This window comes from Oreochromis niloticus, linkage group LG11, assembly GCF_001858045.2.
Source record: "Oreochromis niloticus isolate F11D_XX linkage group LG11, O_niloticus_UMD_NMBU, whole genome shotgun sequence".
In the NCBI taxonomy this organism is placed as follows: Eukaryota; Metazoa; Chordata; class Actinopteri; order Cichliformes; family Cichlidae; genus Oreochromis; species Oreochromis niloticus.
Window position 1 is genome coordinate 37,219,244 of NC_031976.2, and position 13,021 is coordinate 37,232,264.

Here is a 13,021-nt window from a genome sequence, read left to right on the forward strand (position 1 = left end):
TAAGGCTACCTCGGACATACTGACTGACACAATGCCAAGTGGATTGCAACAAACTGCAGACCTGCTAATATCGCTGAGAACAAGCGCTTTACATAACTTTGTTTCCTCGACTTGAAGCCTCCCCACCCAAGAGTGACAGAGAGAGAGAGGATACATGTTTTTGTTTTTTGTTAACATGAATGTTCAAGATGTTCAATAAACATGTTAAGTGCGGATATTTTCCCTTTTTTCTCGAGTCTGTTTGCTCATGCAAAATGAAATGCGATTAATATAGTATAAAATTAATGATATTTAATCGTGATTAATCAAAATTAATCCACAGTAACCCTGTGATGAATCCAATTAAAAATTGTAATTGTTTGATAGCACTAATATATATATATTATATATTAGTGTATACTCACCTATTAGAAAAATAAAGGTTTTTTAAAAAGTTGTATTTCACAGGAGAGAGCCTGAAGAAAACTATTCAAATTCTCTTTGAATTTAAGCATTTAACATTCTTTGTGTTTATTCTGCATTTACTTCATAACTGCATAAATGTCAGTTACAAGCTTAAATAAACTTGAAAAAGTGTAATTGCACCCAGGCTATTGATCAAGTACTTGCAATTAATCGCAATTAATTACAGAAAATTGTGAGATTAATTAGTTTTTTTAATCTATTGACAGCACTAATATAGATAGATAGATAGATAGATAGATAGATAGATAGATAGATAGATAGATAGATAGATAGATAGATAGATAGATGTACATATGTACATATATGCAGATTTAGTTTTTACAATTGGGCATGGAAATATAAAAGCAAAGGGCTTTTCAGGCCAGAAACCTCCACGTCTTTAATGATCTCTGATCTTCAGCCCCATCGTCTCCTGCTGGCAGATAAACTCCGCCCTGACAGGAAGCCATTTCTGTTGGGTCAGGACAGAGTGATCGTATCTCCACCTCGACTCCCAACCAATCACCCCATCACCTCCCTCCATTATCCCATCAGCAGCACTCGGGTTGATCTGATTAACCCTGGGCAGAGCGAGGTTGTGGTATCCGAAGCACTCCACAGGAGGAAGTTACACTTATCCTCTAATAAAAATATAAGATATTCTCCTTACACAGCTGGCTCAGGTTACAGCCCTGAGGAACGATGGAAGGAAGGATATTTCAGAAACAGGACACAGATCTGTTCTTTCTGTGGAGAAGATCATGTTCTACCAATCAATGGAGTTTATAATAGACCAATCAAGGGCTGCTTATGAGTCTTTTTATAGAGCCTTTAAGATTCTTATCACTAAAACCACGAAGGAGAATTCTTCACTCAACACCATGCTGCTGGAGAACAACCGCCCTGCACCACACTGACCTACACTGAGCCTTCCACCAGTCTGAACCATCGTGAAGTCAAACTGGGACAACACCAAGACAGAACACACATTTACAGAATAACTTTAAGTTCTGTTTGAAAGAACAAAAAAGAATAAAAACGTGTGAAGACAAGTCCAAAACCATCCCAAAGCATCTAAACAAGTCTGAAAACAACGATCTGGATCTACATCTCACTTCCTTTTTGCTGCCATGATACCTGGCTGCGGTTTTCATTCTCACACAGACAGAGATACCTGCTGACCAACGCACAGTAACATACTGGATGACTGGAGAAATTCTAAAACCAGAGGATGCTCAGGTAAGCACCCTGCTTCCAGTTCAGTGATCCCAGTCACTGTTTGATTGGTGTGGATTAAAAGCTACGACCACACCTACACCCTACAGCTACATGCTTTACTGAAAATAGCTCCAACCAGAAGCCCCAAACATCAGCCTGGATGACAACAACATAGATCTGTGTTTCTCTGAGCAACAGCTTATCATAAATAATAAATTACAGTTACAAGAGAAACTACTTTCCTGTTGTCACAGTGTTCAGCTCCTCGTGTGAGCCTCGCTCAGTGAGGGGACATCCCCATAAAACACATGCATATGTAGGTGTAGGTGCATGAAAGCTAGTGGACACTGTGAACCTGGAGGAGCTAGCACAGCTGGCACATCTGTGTGAAAATGTTTGTACTTCCTGTCACCTCCACAGTTTTCAAAGAATCGTGTTCCTGGGGTTGGAGCAGAATAACTGAATTACTGTTCGCTGACCTCTGTGTGCTGTGTTCATGTCAGTGTAGTAACAAAATGAACATTACGTTTGCTGGTTTCTTTCATTCATCTGTTGAAGATGGTCTTACAATATAAAGTACACTGAGGCGGCTGCTGCTTTGATGGCCTTCTGTGAGTCATTTGTACAGCAATCATACTGTGCATATGTGTGGGGCTTTTATTGTGAAAGAAACACAGAAGAAGAATTCAGAACATTCATATTAATCAATAAGGAAACCAGTAACCATATGACCCGTTACAGTAACCACCTGCTTCCTCTAAATACAGTCAGTGTAATTCACCTACTCTGTGTCTTATTATGTGTGTTTATGCCTTTAATTTGTCTTTCAGGTAGACGATGCTGTCAAAACAGTCAGCATCGCTGTTACACCATCCTTCCATATTTATTCATAAAACAACACGGCTGACACAAAGTGCTGTGCAACTAACCTAAACAATAAAAATCAATAAGATATAAATAAAACCATGAATAAAAAGCAAATGTAAAAAGTCAAATAAAAGCTGTGAGCAGACTGTCACAGCTCAGAGACACCGAATTCAGTTTTCATCACACTTTTTGAATCATTGTCTCTCTCGTGATTCCTGCATTTGGACGTGTTCTTCATAAATTCCTGCAGCTCGCTGCACGACGAGCATTACATCGTTAGAAGTCACACGTGAGGTGATGTCATGATGCGCTTCTCTCCGTCCTCCAGATGAAACAAACCTCAGCTCCACATTGTTTCTGTCCTTCAGTGAACCTGTCACTGTCTCTGCTCAGTCTGTTTTAATGAGCTGCAGCTCGCAGAGACCCCAGAGTCAAAAATGACCTTTGACCCTCTTCACTCTTTCTTTTTAATGTATCGCCACATTCGGCACACACAGTGTCTCCGTAACGTCGCCTTCACTGTCAGTCAAACTCCACACAGAAAGTTTTTAGGAGCTCAAACTTTACACGATATTTGTAACACACACAGCAGCTGATTTATGAAACGCAGGAAACGTCAGAGCAAAAACGTCTAATGAGACGAACACGTCGCTGCACTTTATGACACGACCTGTAAGACCGAGTGAGACCTGCAACAGGCGTAAAACTGCTGGAAGACAAATAACACGAGTGTGAGGCGAACACTTTGGTGAGGCTGAGGTAAAGACCACAGTTTGAGTTTCAGGTGAAAATTAACGTACCCATCCACCTACCCCAACCTCCTCCACACAGGCTGCGCCCAAACTGTTTGACCTGATACGAGCTCTCAAGAACTAATATTAAAAGGAAAGTTATTCTAATGTATTTGAAAGCTTTGAAGTCGCACCTTTACAGCTACAGTTTCCATAATGCTGTTACAGTGTAGCCAAAGTCTGCTGCGAATAAAGGAGCAGGTGTGCACTGAGATGTGTTAGCAGGCTTGTTTTAATGATATGCAGTAAGAAGTCAGTTCCTCTGAGTACTCATCCAAAAACAGCAACGTGGAAGCAACAATGACCTGAAACATGGTGTAGATCTTTACCAACGTTTCAAAATATTCATTCATAATTCTGCTTCAGCACGTCTGTATCCATGATGCATCAGAGGTTCTTCTTCATCTGTCCATCCATCCATCATCCATCCGTCCATCTGTACATCCATCCATCATCCATCCGTCCATCTGTACATCCATCCATCATCCATCCGTCCATCTGTACATCCATCCATCATCCATCCATTTTCTTAACCTCTTATGGAATTCAGGCTCGCTTGGGCCTGGAGCCTATCACAGCTGCTATTGTAATATTAATTGCTGGTTCTATATTTGTCCTGTGTGTGTGTGTGTGTGTGTGTGTGTGTGTGTGTGTGTGAGAGAGAGAGAGAGAGAGAGAGAGAGAGAGAGAGTGTGAGTGAGTGAGTGAGTGAGTGAGTGAGTGAGTGAGTGAGTGAGTGAGTGTGTGAGTGAGTGAGTGAGTGTGTGAGTGAGTGAGTGAGTGAGTGAGTGTGTGAGTGAGTGAGTGAGTGTGTGTGTGTGTGTGTAAAAACACCAGAACATGAATGAACACAAATCAAATAATTCTTCACATTTGCACCTCACACACTGAACCAAACAAAGATTTCTCTCTCTGACCAAGAAAGAAGAAGAACTGCAGATCAACTCATTAAACTTCCATCAGAAGAGCAGCAACACTGTCTGAATGTGAAAGTCTCTAAGTGATATTTTTGTGGGGTTTATGCCTAACTGTAACATTATAGCATTTTATAATGACATTAAATTAATACTGAGCAGAACTGAGTTCATCTTTCTGGTGCGGGCGCCATGAAAGTGTTTCATGTGGACTCTCCTTCCTCTCGCTGCAAACAAACAATGAAATCAAACTAAAACTCTCAGACATAACGAGAAAACTCAAAAAACCCAACAGAACAAAACCCAGCATGATAGCGTGGTGACAAACTGCAGGCTCATTAGCTAAACGTTAATATGGATTTCATATCTAAGCTTAATTTTTATGATAATTTTACTTTATTCTTTACAATCAGATCACATCCTGTCTTATTCTTATTCCTGACTTGATGTGGCACTCCAGGCCTTTAAGTGGTGTATGTGTAATACTAGTTTTAATAAGAGCTATTCAAATAAACTTTAGTAAGTAAGTAAATAAGTAACTTACTTACTAAACTTTATTATTATTATTACCGTTAATATGATGCTAAAGAGGACCTTTGTAGTATCTTGAGCTACCTGAGAACTTTATGCAGCTGTGAGCTTAATTTATGAAACTTTAAAGGATGTAAAAAAAAGTAAAAAAAAAAAAAAAGTAGAAGACAACAAACACGGTCTGCTGCCTGATTAACCTGCTGCAGCCGCTGCATCAGAACACCAACACTAAAGGTCTCCTTGCATGTGATGCAGAGATACTGGAAGCATGACAGCAGATGAATGAGGCTGCAGACACTGCAGAGGATGATTCAAACACAGGCTGTAGGTGTGGACGTCCTCATTTGCTGAGGGTCATGATGAAGTGATGCACTAATGAAATGAGGGTGTGACGGGCGTAGGTATGTGAATGAACATGGAAGCTTATCAGTTAAGTGTTAGCGTGTTTGTAGGGGAGGAACTCATCTCTGTTCTTGCTTCGTGTCTCCGACGTGCAGACACTCCTCTGTAAGTGACACAGCGAGCGGTGCAGGTGGATGCAGCTTCAGCTGCTCAGTCAAGCGGCGGATGAATCCTCCCACCTGCTGAGGCTCGCAGCGCGCTGACATCCAACAGCAGATTAAAGAGACGCTCATGAAAATCACATCACACAGATCCCTGTGCAGCTGCAACACTACAACCCAGTTAATAATTCATGTCATTCAGAGGCTCCGCTCGCTGATGCCGGCGGGTTCTGGGTAACGTAGCTGGTTTCAGCTCGGCGATGAGCAAACAAAGTGTTTGTGCAGAAGAATAAAAAGTGTGAGCGTTTCATGCAGACAGCAGAGATGACACGACAGCCAAGCACGTTTCTGCAGCAATATCCTCTAACAGGCTCATCATCCATTATGTTTCAAAGATCAAGAAACTTACTCACTTCTTACACTTTTCTCCCGATTCAAATGCTGTCAACTCGTTATCAGCATTTGATAGGACCAGCTGGTCAAGGCTGGTCCCATCAGCTGGTCCTATCAGCTGGTCCCAGCTGGTCTCAGCTGGTCCAGTCCTCCTGCTCTGAAAGCTGAGGTCCTCCACTTGTACAGTGAAACTTTAAGTGATGGAAAAGCCGTGCTGATGTTCATGCATTCATTTTTCATCACAACTTCGAAACTAAAATATTTCAACAAAAAGATTTTTTTTCTGTAGCACGCTTATCTGGGCCCATGTTACCATGGTAACCAAGGAAACAGAGGTTTAACGGTTTAAAGTAGCAGCAATGAACAAACTGATGTGTTTCTAAACTTCACTGAGTTTAATGCCAAATTTATACACACACACACACACACACACACACACACACTGACATCAGGTGTGATTCAACCACAAAGCCTTACAACCTCCAAATCAGGGGTGTCAAACTCAAATACACAGTGGGCCAAAATTCAAAACTGGAACAAAGTCGCGGGCTAATGTTAATATTTATTGAAATATATTTATTCCTCCAGATATAAGAATGAATCTTTTCTTATGGACTCAAACACATTTTGCTGAAAAACTGAATATGGAACAAGCAAAGCTTAATACTAAACAATATATATATTAGCTGTATAATACCAGTAGGCCAGCTCTAATAGTCATTTGGTATGGCTTCGCGGGCCAAATGTAATTAGGCTGCGGGCCAAATTTGGCCCGCGGGCCAGAGTTTGACACCTATGCTCCAAATGGTGACTTTTAATCCTTTAAAAGTGGGAAATATTAACTTTGTGTATATGGACATATATAAGAACAGATGAGACCAGAAAGATGAGAAACTGTGTTCAGTTCAGGAAATCAGTGAGGAGGTGATGGGGATAAATAACCCATGAAGATGGCGACTTTAAACACCCTTCTAGGAAAGAGAAAAATCGCTGTGCTTTTATTTTGAAAGTTCAGTCACTGCTAACCTGTTAACCACCAGTGGAAGCAAAATACTTATAAATAAGGTGGCTCATGACTTTTGCACAGTACAGTCCGTTTTTTCCCTTTATTTTCTTAATAAGCAAACAAACATGTTAACCTGAAGCTGAATGGCTGAGAGCAGCTGGTAGAGCTCAGGGATGAGCGAGTGAACTCTGGGTTAGCAACTTTAATTGGACTGAATTGGAATGAATGGGCCACTTCGTGCTGTTCAAAATTCAGTTGTTGTGATTCATGACTGCGGTGCATTATGCTGCATTCGGGGCAGGATGGAAAAACAGGACAGCTGCTCGGAGTTCATGCATTATTCACTGTTACCTCTGTGTTCACACTGGTTAAACAGGCTCGATCAGCTCCATTCAGCGTGTTCCTGAGTTGTAGCAGTTTGTCTCCAGCAGCAGCACAAAGCAAACAAACTGATGGCTGCTTACATGTCGACCGGATCAGTGTTAATGCGTTTCCTGAGAGTTGTGCAGCTTCACCGGCTCTGAATCAAAATGTTTTCGTGTTGAAGTTTAACACAAAGTGTCGATAATTCAGTGAAACGCAGAAATGTGATTTATGTTTTAATCCTCGAGTACAGGTGAAAATGACCCAGAATGGAAGGCAGATCATCACCAGCATGTGAGGCTCTGTGATTGGCTGATTGCTAGTGAAATGCATTATTTTTTAATTAGACACAAAAGGCTGCAGTTCCTCTGACATCCAGCAGAAGCAGCTGTGAGTCAGTCCACCAGACTCCGATGTTAAAACAGCAGAAATAAACATGTGCAAACTGTTTGCTCGCTATAGATCATTTCTCCCATCATAACACCTGCACAGGGTAAGAATGGTTTTAAAACCATTCTTTTAAATTTGAATAAGTCTTAAAGTTTGACTGACAGCTGGATGGTGAGACGGGAGGATGTAGCTGCTAGCTGTCTGCTCGGCTTCAGCTCAGCTAATCAGAATCCCTGAACTGGACCTTTGACCATGTTTGTGCTGTTGGAAACATTTTTAATGACATTATTGCACCAGTAACAGGTAATACTGATGCAATAACATGGCTGCTGTGAGGTTAATTGCATTAACAGACTGTCCAAGAAGTCTGAGCTCCAGCTTCAGTGACTGAAACTAATGATGTTGCTGAGCAGTAATGGCCAAAAGGCTAAAACTGAGAAGTCAAATCATTTGTCTGTCTTTCATCTACAGTCTTTGCTCTGTGCTGAAGGGGGAAAAAAGGTACTGTAGTGCAGAAGTACTACAGAGTACTTTACTACTGTACCCATGTGCCTCAGGGGGCGTTGCCATGGAGATGGCTCCATCCAGAGCAAATCCGAGACTCTGTTGTTCTGTGAGTGAAACACACAGCATCCTGTGATCAGCTGATTTTCAGCATAGTGATGGAGAGGAAGAGTGAGTCACCGTCATCATCACCTGCTGTATAAATAACGCGGTGCTGTGTGAAGCTATGAAAAACTGCCTATGTTAGGCTAAACGTACTCTCACTGCAGAAGGATAAATGAAGGGGGCGGGGGTGACCCGCGGACTCCTGTCCCACTGACACAAATACTCCCTGAAAACATGGATTCATCTGCAAACAGCAGCTGCTTCACACAAACACTTTCTTCTTTCAGTTAAAAATTGACGATGCTGTTAGTTATCAGCGTCGCGGTGCTGGTGCTGTGGTTCACCTCAGGTCACTGCTGTCAAACATGGACTAAAGGATCGAGTCCAGCGCTCGACATAGTTTCACATGTATGAAGATTGCAGAAAATATCTTCCAGTAAAACACGCAGCTGTTCCTGCTGTCAGCATCACTGCAGACATGAAAAAATGTGCAAAGTTTAACGTTTCTATCTCTAAAAAAAAAACCCTGCTGTAATCATGAGAACATAAGACTTTTTATTGAAATTACACTAATGTAGCGATTCATCGTGTGTTCTGTCAGTGGAAGCTGAACTTGTATTTCTTTACATTAACATAAACAATAGACACTTTGCTCTATTTTGTTCCCTAAAAACATAAAACACAAAGCCTGTCAAAAAAAAAAAAGGAAAGGTTAATTTTAGAATAAAATTCAATTTTCTGTAAGCTCCACCCCCAAATTCCAAATCGACCCATAAAGGAGATATTTACTTATTTAGTAAGATATATATGAAGGTAAAAGGAGAAGAGATGAAACCTGATGAAATATTAATCATGGCATTAATATCAGAGGAACCCTAAAACTTCTTCTTCTTCTTCTTCTAAAAACTCATTCTTTTATTTTGAAAGAGCACAGTGCTTCCTGCTGTTAGACTGCTGTCTGTGTGGATAAAAACTTTGCCGATATTTTGAAAAGCTCCGGATCACTTTAACCTTCCTGTCCTGTAACCTGTTTCAGATGTTTGCGGACAAGCTGGGAGGAGATGTGGTGCCTTTACATAAACCAGAGTAGCTCACAGGTAGTTCCACATTTACTCACGCTGCCCCCTGTTGACAGCACACAGCTACAACGTGCAGACGGCGGTGTGCACCTGCAGACTGCCAACACACAAGCCTGCCCTTTAAAGTGCTTTTTTATATCAATTCTATTCATTTTATGTGGCATTGTTTGTATTTTTAATTTGTCACAGATTCTGCTGATAACATGGAGTTTCTGGCCGCAGAGCGGAGTGCGTACACGTTGATTGTCTCAGGGTCTCCTCTCTCCGACCTCCAGCTGACACTGGGCTGGTTTGAGGTCATGCTGTGAGGTGGGAGAACGTGGAGTCCAGGCAGGGAAGGAGTTACTGCCCCGAGTGGAGGAGTTCAGTATGTTGAGCAGAGCCAGAGGCTGACAGGAGGATTTCTGCAGTGATGAGGATGCTGTGTCGGTCTGTGGTGGTGATGAGAGAGCTGGGTGTGAAAGTGAAGCTGAATGAAACGTGGTCCAAAAATCTTTCAACAAGATTAGGAAAAAGAAAGTTTTGAAACTTTGAACTTTTCTAATCCTGTAAAAATGATCAAATACATCTTGAGGATGTGAGCAGAGCGGGCTCATCGGCCCGAGGCCCTGTGAGGCGTTCAAAGACATGGCACCAGGTATTTTTAGCTGAATTTAATGTCCAATTATGCAGCTGCCGCACAGGTTTATCTGCTCGTGTTTCACGGGTTTTTATCAAAACTGCACCTTCCACATCTCCGCCCTGAGCTTTATCGCTCTTCTTCATCTCATCACCGCACACGTCTGCAAATCAGCCCAACTTCAAAGGAAATATTACAAACGTTTCCCAACCTCTGGCTCATGTGCTGCACAGAAGTCTCTGAATGCAAAACAGGTCCTCACCGTCCACTAACAGGCAGCAACCAGGACCAGGGAGTCACATGACCCCTGTGTCACAGGCTGACTTTAAACTGATTGGCTACACAGAAAAGAAGAAGATGCTGGGATTTATAAGTATCTGATTTTGCAAACCCAAACTAAGCATCTATAACAAAACAAGAATAGATTTTCAAAAAATGTTCTCGAATAGAAAGAAAGGACACGTGAGACGCAGTGGCCACAAAAATTATTACACAATGGTTAGAAAAAGATGCAAAAGGGCCAAAAATATTACGTGGACACAGAGGGATGCCCACATGGAGAAAACCAAACTAACTGATGTACAAAAGCTAACTAATAAACTGAGGAGACATGCAAAATGATCACAAAAGAGACAAATAGTGATCTCAGAGAGACGTGAAAAGGGAAAAAGTGGTCACGTGTGCAAAATTGGATGTAAAATGGGACACGATGTATGAAAACAGAAAAAAATCTTCAAAAGTTGAAAACTGAAAGAAGTCGTGTTACGACCCGGCTCTGCTAGGCGACAAGGGCTGTAACATAAACGAGTCCAGAGACAGGAGGGTTACATAAAAAGAAAAACATAAGGTTTATTAACACAACTGAAAACCGTTAGTGAAACTCACTAGGCAGTAGGGTGCTTTAAACGAACATAACAAACAGCTCATATATTCAAATAACACTAATCATCTAATGACAATCACCTAAACATCTCACAGGTGGCTACTCCAAAACAAAGGCTCAAAAGGGCAGCAGTGCAAAGGCAGGAGGGACAATCTGCACAGTCTGTTCAAATCAACAAGTCCCCCACGAATGAAGACTCCTCAGCCTTTCATACTCTCAGGTAATTGCAGGCAGCTGTGTCATTGGTCTGTCGTATTCAAGGCTCCTGCAGCAGCCAATGGTGTGAGTGGTCTGGCACACTCTGATCTGCATGAAGTTGGGGCGGGCATAGGTCCGGGCCAGCCAATCCCCCATGAGTCCTGGAACACTTTGATTTCCATAGAGGAAGGTGGGGCCACCTGAGGCCAGAGGCCGTAACAAGTCGCAAAGTGTTGAGACCAAACTTAAAAACCAAAGTTATTAAAACATGTAAAATGATCACAAAACAAACAAACAGGTGAAAAGAAAGCACAAAGGTGCATAAAGGGCCTAAAATGCCAACCAACAACAATCAGATGGGAACTGGTCCCAGAAGAAAAACAAAATCATGATTAAACAATGTAAAATTACGCCAAAAAGAACAAAAACTAAACACGTCAAAGAAAAGACCAAATCATTAAGAAAGAAAAAATCACAAAAAGAAACAAACAAAAACAGATTTTTAAAAATGACTCTGGAAATAAACAACAAACTATCACAAAGATTCATAAACGAAGCACAGATTCAAAAAACTGACGGGAAGGGGCTGCTGAGGTCACTATGACGTCACCACAAGTGGAGACGGATTAAAACGGACTCAAAGCATCGATGCTCAGATCAATAAACCACGAGAACCATAAATGATATCAAAGTACGAATATCCTTCATCCGCGGAGAATCAATCATAACTGATGCTTTATTGATCAGTTCGAGCTGAGAAGTTTTTCTTCTGCAGGGATAATAATGAACAACTCGTCTCTGTGTGCGTGACTCATTTTTTATGAATAATAATGATCCATCATATTGATTATGAGCCAAACACACAAAGCGAGTGAGGACAAACATCAGTCTCCAGTCAGAGCATCAGTGGCTGCGTGGAAACATCAGCGCTACTGAAGCTTCTCCTGCCCCGCTTACCCGTGAAAAGTCCACAGAGAGTCACGGAGCTCCCCGTGGGGTCATAAATCAACAACTGTGCTGTTTCTCACAAAGAAACACTAACTGTCAAATTTATTTCAAAATAAAAGCCCACTCTTTTCATGCCCACGGGACTCAGTAAATTACGTGGACTCATTTCCACATATCTGAAACACATTCAGCCAATAGGAGCACTCCAAAATTTACATTTACCCCATAATTAAGACATTTGATCCCTCACCCATCGATCCCTCACCCATCCATCCTCCGTGAGAATAAAGACATGCAGAGAAGAAGATGAAAGTGAATGCTTTTACTCTGAGATGCTCAGAGTGGCGGCTGGAGTGAATCCAGCTTTAATCACCTCTCAGTCATCATAAAGATTAAAGAATCAGGCTGGAAGTCAGAGTGGAGACATAACAAATATGAGTAAATGCTGTGAAAGATGAAGCTCTCTGAGTTTTTACCTGCTCAGATGGTCATGAAGAAGAAGAAGCTCCAGAGCGAGAAAAGCATCCAAAGTTTCCGCTCAGCTCAGACGGACTGAACTGAGATCAGCTGCGCGCGCACGGACACACACAGCTTCATCTTCATCCTCCTCCTCCCCCTGTGGCTGCTGGAGAGCCTTTCCAGCTTCCAGTCACCTCGCGAAGCTTTATAGGGGGGAAAGCCTCACACACGCCGGCGGAGAGGGAGCGGAGGACGTGGGAGAGGAGCGCGGGCTGCAGCGACCCCTGCAGGCCGCACACCGGCGGCACAGACTGGGCAGCAGAGCCGCAGGAGCGCCGCTGACCGAGCTGTGAGACCTTTAGGTTCACATAATGATCAGAGACACGGGCAGTAAAAAAAAAAGGCACATTTATATTTTTATATCTTACATCAGATTTACGAGCTTTTTTTCAGTTCAGGTCATTTTTTTCTTCCCTTAATATTTAAATTATTAATATTTTTTGTTTATTTATTCGTTTATTTTTTTTTTTTTTATTTTATTTGCCTTTAGCTTCACAGATTTTTGTTTATTTGTTTGTTTTTGATCAAAGACGACCACAAACCAAACGCTGGTTTGAGCGCGGAGTCAAGGAGGCCATTTGCGTGAAAAGGGAAAGACCATCTCTGAATGGAGGAGGGGGCCTAAGGGTCCATCTGTCACCATCTTACACGCTGTGACTGCAGCCATTCCCCAACTCTCTGTGAATGGGACTCATGGCCATTAGACTGAAGAAGTCACCTGGATGAGTGACGAAACGTTTCTCCCA

The 13,021-nt window shown here is 42.0% G+C and overlaps 1 protein-coding gene across 1 annotated transcript in view; it reads right to left on the minus strand.

Annotated features, from left to right (window-relative positions):
• cpne4a (copine IVa) overlaps nucleotides 1-12,438 on the minus strand; it is a 93,057-nt gene extending 80,619 nt beyond the window's left edge. The window contains exon 1 of the mRNA XM_003451229.5: nucleotides 12,233-12,438. The gene's annotated coding sequence lies outside the window, so the exon portion shown is untranslated. The remainder of the gene's footprint in view (nucleotides 1-12,232) is intronic.
• Between the last annotated feature and the right edge of the window lie 583 nt (nucleotides 12,439-13,021).